This window comes from Lycium ferocissimum, chromosome 11 (assembly GCF_029784015.1).
Source record: "Lycium ferocissimum isolate CSIRO_LF1 chromosome 11, AGI_CSIRO_Lferr_CH_V1, whole genome shotgun sequence".
Taxonomy (NCBI): Eukaryota; Viridiplantae; Streptophyta; class Magnoliopsida; order Solanales; family Solanaceae; genus Lycium; species Lycium ferocissimum.
The window spans coordinates 46,771,429-46,780,505 of NC_081352.1; the positions used below are offsets into that span (position 1 = coordinate 46,771,429).

Consider the following 9,077-nt stretch of genomic DNA (forward strand, 5'->3'; position numbering starts at 1 on the left):
TATAAATATTTTATACCTTTTAATCATTAATTTGATTTTTGGTCTACTTATTTCACATGATTGTTTAAAGCCCATGTTTTTAAGTATATGTCTAAGTCCATGTCTTTAAGTCTTTTAACTCTTTAAGTGTTAAGTGTAAACCTACTAACAGAAGCTCACGTTAGAGTTTAATGTCTTTTAACTTAAATTTTTTTCCTTTCTTTGTCAGCCATTTGATTTTAGGTTTTTTTTTTTTTTTTTTGAATTTATTCCTTTCTTTTTTCTTGCTTGAATGGGTCCTAAACTTCTAATATTTTTCATATGAAAAGGACAGAGGTTGTAGATTTGGAGGTTCCTATAGAAGATACTTCAGTAACATCAGCATTTGCTGCAACTCAAGCACGTGGTAATGCCCTAATACTTCTTCCGTGGGTAATCCTCCTAATAAGTAGAAAATAACAACTCCTTGTAGTTGAGACCCTAGCCTTGGGGATAATGATAGAAAAACATCTGAAGTTTGGGATCATTACACAAAGTTTTTTTAATAAAATGGGAGAATTGAGGGCAAAATGCAAGTACTGCCCCAAAGTTTGGGATCATTACACAAAGTTTTTTTATTTCATTTATTTTCATTTTAATTTTAGGTAGTCTTTATATTTAATTAATATGTATGTTTGTAACAACAACTAAAAGCTCCTATGCTCTACTTTATTTCCAAGTATGTGTACTAAGATGACAAAAATGGTGCAGCCACTATTAAGTTAGTTTTTAGCTCTATATGTAATAGTTTAGCAACTTTTGATAACTTGAGTACTACACTATCACTAATATCGAAAATGTTTCTATGATGTATGTTCCACCTTAAACTATAAATAAAAGTTATCGTTTGAAAAAAAAAATGTCTTTTTCAACTTTTTAATGTTTTACTGATAAGTCTCATGGCTGCTAGTCATAAACCGAAAAATCGAACCAAACCGAACCAAACCGACAATAATCAAACCGGTGGTTATTATCTTATTTGGTTTGGTTATGGTTTTAGACATTTAAAAACTGACTAAATTGGTTTGGTTATAGTTTTAATCAATAACCAACCCAAACCGAACCATGAACACCCCTACTTGCAACTGGATTAACTTTCACATCAGATTCTACGGTCTTCATGGCTTCAAACCTTGGCTCTTTTGCCTGAAACTTGAGTCCAGCATACAATTTCATGTAATCATCAAACACGAACATAGGGTAAATGTGTTCCTCTGCAATATCTTTCTCAACTAGAGTTGGTGCTGGATAAATCACTGCATCATTTCTTGGATTATAAAATGAGGCTAGTGACATTCGATTCCCGTCTGTCTGTGCAATTACTCTATGCAAAAGACACTCTTGTATTTCCCGTTAGTGATCACCTGTTTTTACATTTCATAAATACCCTATCAGTACTACCAAGTTATGTAAATAGTTAGACACCCTTCCAGTGAGTAATTCTAAGTTTTGATGGAAAGAACATGGCATGCATAATACATAACAGACACTCAAACTTGGTCTCAGTTGGCAACTAAACACTCGAACTTTGAGAATGCACATCTAGACACCTTAACTAGTTCCCACTGTGTCTATTGAACACTCCAACTTACAAAATGATCGAGACCTCAAAGATTTATGTGCCGCGTCAGTGCGTCAGCATCAGGTGTCTATGAGGCACAGTGGAGATAAGTTGAGGTGTCTATATCTGCACTCCCAAAGTTGGAGTGCTTACTTATCAGCTGAGGCCAAGTTTGGCTGCCTGTTTACGTATCATGCCAAAAAAACATACATATAACCATTTAGCATGGCGGAATCCATTTTCATGGAAAATACTTTTTATAATGCATTTTTTAGGAAATAAAATGAAAAGTATTTGATCGATGAGCGAAAAATATTTCCCCCCACCCCCCCCCCCCCTTTTTTTTTAAACCTCAAGTTGGTCGCCAAGATTAACCACAATAGAGTGGCGCATGGGAGGAACATCAATCGAGAAAAGGCCATAAATAGTCCCTTATCTATGGGAGTAGATCTAAAATGATCCCTTAACTATACACTTACCGGTTTTAGTCCTTTAACTATTCAAAAACTTATCAACTTTGGTCTCCGTCTATTTTTTTATACAAACAACGTACAAACTCATAAACCTTCGTGAGATTAATCATTAAATCATTCCTCAGACCTATATTTCTCTCTCCCTGCTTCTTTTTCCTCAAGTTCCTCTTGTTTTAAAAAAAAAAAGAGCATTCTAGCACTGGTGTCGCTCTCGAGTCTCTAAAATTCGAAAAGACAAACTCAGGCACAAAATTTCTGTAACCATTCTTTTCAAACACTACTAAAAACCTGGTGAAAACTGACGGAAAAAAACCGATGGAAAAAACCGACGGAAAGACTGACAGATTATGTCGATTTTTCATAATTTTTTTAAATCCTTTTTTTTTAAAGAAACCGACGGACTGCGTCGACTATTTTTTGCACAAAAATGCGCGAAAATATATAATTATTTGTTATATTATTTTCTAAAATAAACCGATGGAGTCCGTCGGTTTTTATTTTTATTTTTTATTTTTTTATAAAAAAACCGACGGAGCCAGAGTCCGTCGGTTTTTAGAGCGAAAAAACAATATAAATTAAATCAATGTAAGTATATGAACAAAAAATATCAGTGGTCTAGTGGTAAATCCCTTTAATGCCAAGGAACATACCTGGGTTTGACTCCAAGTTCCTACATTTCATTCTTTAATTTTGAAAAAAAAAAAAATCGACGTGAGACCGTCAGTTTTTTTTTTTTTTAACAAAACTGGTGGACTGGGTCGGTTCTAACCGACGCAGTTTGTCGGTTACGAAACGGGAGAGAGAACTTGAGGAAAAAAGTTGAGGTTAAAGAATGAACTTGAGGAAAAAGAAGCAGGGAGAGAGAAATATAGGTCTAAGGAATGGTTTAAGGATTAATCTCACGAAGGTTTATGAGTTTGTACGCTGTTTGTATAAAAAAAAAATAGATGGAGACCAAATTTAATAAGTTTTTGGATAGTTAAAGGACTAAAACCGGTAAATATATAGTTAAGGGACCATTTTAGACCTACTTCCATAGATAAGGGACTATTTATGGCCTTTTCTCAACATCAATCCATTGGTCATCTTTGAGGATCTGAAGGCCACTCACTCTGTCATCTTGGAATAGTAGTATTATGTCACCAGCATCTGTGTGGGCCTGCAGTCCCTTTATCATATCTGGCTTGGGGCATGGTGAGTAATTGCTAACCTTAGACCCAAAATTGGGACCTTTTGATTCATTAAAGGCCTTTTCAAGTAACCCTTTTCAAGCCCAAGATTTTCACAGAACAAGTCCATTAACTCAGCCAACTTTTCCAATCTTTTAGCAAAGTCTCTCATGACCTCTCTGCATCATTTGGGACATGAATTTACTGTAAACTTAAAGCTAAGAAGTAAGAGCCCGTTTGAATTAGCTAATTGTAAATAACTGATAAACTGATTCTATAAATAAGTACTTATGTGTTTGGATAGAAGTGCTAAAACTGTTAATAAGCTATTGATATATTAGTCAAAAAATGCTAGTAAGTTGTTCTTCTGTTAGGATGGCTAAAGTATCCATAAAAGTTGTGCAAGAAATCATAAATTTAAAAATAAAAAATAAAAAAAGAAAAGAAAAAAAGAGGGTTTGGGGGGGGGGGGGGGGAGGGTGGGTGGGAGGGGGAAGAACGGCGGATATAGAGTGAAAAGCAAGTTAGGAGTTTTATTTTAGGAAAGATATTTCGAGAATTAGAACAATTTTTAAGGATAAAATAATTAAATACTTGGTCAAACCAAAGTGTTTATAGGCTGAAAAACCGTAAGTTATGAACGTCCAGCTTGTGGCTTACCTATATTCGTAATCAAGATCGGGTACTCATTGCCGTTCTAACCGCTGTCAGAAGACGTGAAGTGAGGGCCATAAAGTGCTTGCTTGAGGCGGCAAACAGAGATAGAATGATTTTCGAAGATGAATTATCGGCACCTTGAACTGTACTATCGGAACTGTACTCTGAAGATTGTTCACCCGAGATGCAGAACTCTTTTTTCTTTTTTTTTTTAATGAATAGATAGAGCCATGGTACATTCCGAAATATTGTGTCACACCCTAACTTATTAGGGCGTGATGGGCACCCGACCCTTACTTAGGGCCGAGCGAACCCGCTGACTCTCGTAATACTCATAATCATACTGGGCCCTTAAATCATGACATGAATGCATAATGTAAGCTTTTCAGAAAACATGCTTCTCGTTCTTCTCAATTCAAGGAAAATCTGTATACATATGAAACTTGTAACACAATGCATAATAATACATCGGCTTACAGAGCCGCTTACAACACTGACATATACTATACGTGACTCCGTCCGCAAAGTCTCTAACATAGAACACGATGCCACAACATAAATACTCCGACCCGGCAAAGACTCCGGAGAAATGGAGCTCGCCAATCCCGGAATATCTTCTCGCTAACGTCCTCTACTCATCTGTAGGTACCTGCGTGGCATGAAACGCAGCCCCCGAAGAAAGGGGGTCAGTACGGAATATGTACTGAGCATGTAAAGCATGAAACACAGTAAACAGGATCATACTGAAATAAAAGTACAGAAGCGAGGACGATAATCAGAATGTCCAACCTGCTTACTCTTGCACTCAAACCATGCATAACAATATCATATCCAACCTGTTATGGGGCTTAGTGACACAATCAGACAATCATTCTGCACACGTGTATACATATAGCGTGTCCCGGCCCTCTAATGGGGGACTTGGTAAATAAGATCATATTACCATCATATATATACATATAGCGTATCCCAGCCCTCTAGTGAGGGACTCGGTGAATAGCGTGTCCCGTCTAGTGAGGGACTCGGTGGATAGCGTGTCCCGCCTTCAATGAGGGACTCGGTGGAGGAGATCCTTTGTCTCCATTATGTATACATCATACTCGGCCCATCCCGCGGGCCGGCGCCATCATCACATTATCATATATATATATAGCGTGTCCCGACCCTCTAGCGAGGGACTCGGTGAATAATACAAAGAGAGTTGCGTAAAAACATGTCTCCGGCCGGGACTCAGTGAAAGAGGTAACAATCATACGCACGAGCAGAGTAGTAAGTAACCACATACACATAAATCATCATCTTTTAAGATTCGATAGATAAGTAGACAAATCAACGCTCGAGTACCAAACGATAGTCATGTTGCATCCGTTCTCCATACCATTAGGACTCTTGAAATATCATTACGAAACATGTCACATAACGTCTCAGAGATCATAAACATATATCGAGCCAATCCGAGCCCGCCTATGAAAGTTACGGGCATTTTTCATTATAGAACACTTTTATGAACATATCATAGCAATCCAAGACCATATATGAAAGTTAGGGACATTATACGTTATAGAATCTTCTACGAACGCATCGAAGCGATCCGGTTCTGTTTGTGAAAGTTAGGGACATTTTCCAACATAAAATCCTTTTGGAGCAAAACTCTTTATACAACACTTGAAATCCAATCATACAAAAGACGTAAGGACCATAATTCTACTACATTAAGAATGCCAACATTAAGAGGTGAATAAGAATCGTAGGCATGCTCGGATCGTAAGAATAGAGAGGTTACCCGAGGCTCATATCATGTCATATCTTACTTACGTCTAAGACATGCCAAAAGAAAGAAGAGTAAGCTTTACATACCTCGTCCGCTTCCTAAGCTAATCCAAACTTAAGTCTCGGGCTCTCCAAGAGCTACAATAACATCATTAAACACCAAACATTAGCTTTAAGTACTTAGGGATTCCATCCCAAGCCATCACTTTATTTACAGAAATTTGGGCAACATTTTCCCTATAAATACAACAACCCCGAGAATTCAACTCGGCTAAATCATCAACAACAATACCAACAATCATACTAGCAACATCAATAATTAATTCAAAACGCATTCTAACGTTAATAACCTTCTTCCACATAATGCGACGACATTCACTTACATTCAATTCAACTACATACATTCCAACCAGCATCAATGCTCACAAGTTCAAGTACTAATCTGAGGTCATTCAAACGAGGTTCAAGAACATTTCAAACAATCCGCGCAATATTCAAAACAACCCAATCAATAAACTACTTTACCCGAAACCCTCCATTTCCAATAGAAACAACAACAACACATTTCTTTCTTCCAAATTCATCAACTACACCAACAATTCACACGCTACAACATTATTCTCATAATATTCAAGAAACTATATTAAAATCACATTATCTCCCAAATCAGCCCACACGATTATAACTTCAACTTGGATCATTAAACCTTCATTTTACATCATAGAATCCACAACAAACAACAACCAAAATACTACATAAAATTAGTTCACCATGTTCTACCAAAAAAACGGCCCTACACGTCCAAGCTTCAACATACATAATTTCATGAATTTCATTCATTTTCACTTACTACAACACATTCAAACCATCCATAACACATGTAAAAGAAGATTGAACCTTACCTCTTCCACTTAGCTCTTCATTGCTGTGGTTGTGTTTTGCAAGAAAGAAGAGTTTGCTTGCTCCAACAACTACCCCATGTTAATAAGGACCTTCCAATTGATAGAAAAGCTAGAAGAAATTTATTTTTTGATCACAATTTTAGAGACCAGTGCCAAGCCATGGCCGAATGTCTCCATCTTTTCTTTTCTCCAAGCTTCTTGAATTTTCTAAGTATGGAAAGATGAATTGTCTTGCTTTGTCATGACCTATACATATATATATACTTAGCCTCCACAAATACAAGGTGCACACACGTACACTTCATGGCTTAAAACAATTGGCTAGCCATGTGTGAGTCCCACATGACCCCACGGCCACATGGCCATTTGTGGCTATTTCATGAAATAATTTTTCCAACCTTTGGCCCCTAATTTTCCTTATTCCAAATTTACCCTTAATACTCCATACCAATGAAAAGATGAATATGCAACTTATGCACTCTAACAAAATCGGAAAAAATATAACCTTGTCCTTAACTTATCGCGGTTAGCTCGGAATATCCCAATGTACAAAATACGGGATATAACATATTGTATGTAAAGGTAAATAGACTCTTTTCGCCCCCAGCTATTCGATTCGAATGAGTGCCCTCACTTCCTTTCCTTACTACGATATGCCCAAAAAAAAAGAAAAAGAAAGTGCATCTTCCCCTCTATCAGAAGATTGCCTTGTGTGGAAGGTTGACTCTGAACTTCAGTCAATGGGAGGAATCCCCTTATCTAAGGTTCTTTGTATGGCACTCTAAAGTCTCTTTCTTACGCGAGACAGAAAGTGGAGGAGATGTTAGAAATAGGAAGATGGCGCATGAAGAAAGTGCTTTCCCAATCCAAATCAGTAACCTCTGCTTGCACTGCTTCAAGACCTTTGCTGGCCACCAATTCCTTAAACCTCTGTTCCATGCACTGCTTGTAATGTCCCTTTGTCAATTTCTCGACAATGTCCATTACTTCATGTGGAATTCCATGGTTCACCACCTGTAATAATAATGACATAAACAACAGTTTGACTTGTAGTTTTAAATTGAAAATGTGTATAACATGCCAAAATGCCTTTTAGATTTTGTGGTCTTAAACATGTCCGACATGTAGAAAGTTGGAATTAATGAATTAATTACCTACTAAATTTAGAAAGCGCCATTCATTTTTAAACAGACTACAAGAAAAAAAAAATGTAAAAAAGGGGGTCATATGTTCATGCAAACTGTAATTACCTGAAAGAAACCCCATTTCTCACAGGCAACTTTAATCATGTCCGTGGTGTTAGCTCTTTCTGAGCCATTGAGCTTTTCCAAATTGATAATTGGGAAGTTCTCCATCTTTCTTGGTTAAAGTATGTGTTTCTGAAGAGATGAATGCTAGATTAATATTTGATGGAATAGAGTGAGGCTTGGAAGGGTATTTATAGGAAAAGAAATCAAGAAAGTAGGAAGAATAACTATAATGCACAATGTATATTCCAAGTCTCCATGAAAAGTCCAGAATCCAGGTATGTCTTATAAGTCATAGTTCCTTGTTGAACCATCTTACCCACAAAGAGAATTTGGGGTTAAGACAATTTGAGAGGTAAATTTGAGTAAGTTTTTCAATGATAAGGGCATATTTGGGATTAAATCCAAACGCATGAGAAACTTGTTCTATTTCGCAAGTTGAGGGGCAAATTTAAGCCATTCCATAACGATAATGGATATTTGGGATTAAATCCAAACGCAGAGGAAATTTGTTCTGTATTCCAAGTTGAGGGGCAAATTTAAGCCATTCCATAATGATAAGAACATGTGTAGGATCCAATTCAAACAAAGAGAATAGTTATTCTATTGTATAATTAAGGGGTGTTTTTGGCCTTTTTATCCCTATTAGAAAATCTTTTAAAGTGGATTCTGAACTTGTTAGGATTAATTGTAACTCTGTCACTCTAAATCTCTTATTAATGTTTTCTCCTTAAATTCCCTAAGGATGAAATTATACAAGGGAATCAAAAACAAGTAATGCAGATATATCTTTTTTGGTCTTAGAACTTATAAAGATGTTCTTGATTCACTTTATTGAAAACTTCTTCTGTGTGCTGAATTTAATAACCAAATATCGTACTTGTTGGTTGTTCGGATAAAGTTTCATATTGGTAGCTAAAATGAAAAAAAGAGTTACTTATAAGGTGTTGGATACTCTTAATGATGTGAGACCTTTTGAGGAAAACTGTGCGGTCTTGACTCAAAGCGGACAATATCACGCTATGTTAAAACTATCTTTAGTTGTTTTAGCTCAACAATTGGTATCAGAGTCCAAATTCATTAGGATGAGTATGACGACAAGGGGCTCAGTTTACTTCCTCTTACGAGCTTAGAGACACACACATACCAAAAAAGAAACTAGTAGTGGGATTCGATTACCATAAATACTCAGACGCTATGAATGACACACAATAAATTTTAGATATTGATTTGTGGGTTGTAGTAATGAGCCACATAGAACTTAGTTCGAGGGAAAGTGT

At 36.6% G+C, this 9,077-nt stretch overlaps 1 pseudogene; it reads right to left on the reverse strand.

Moving 5' to 3' along the window:
• Positions 1-1,228: 1,228 nt before the first annotated feature.
• On the reverse strand, positions 1,229-7,912 carry LOC132038637 (1-aminocyclopropane-1-carboxylate oxidase 1-like; annotated as a pseudogene).
• Positions 7,913-9,077: the final 1,165 nt, after the last annotated feature.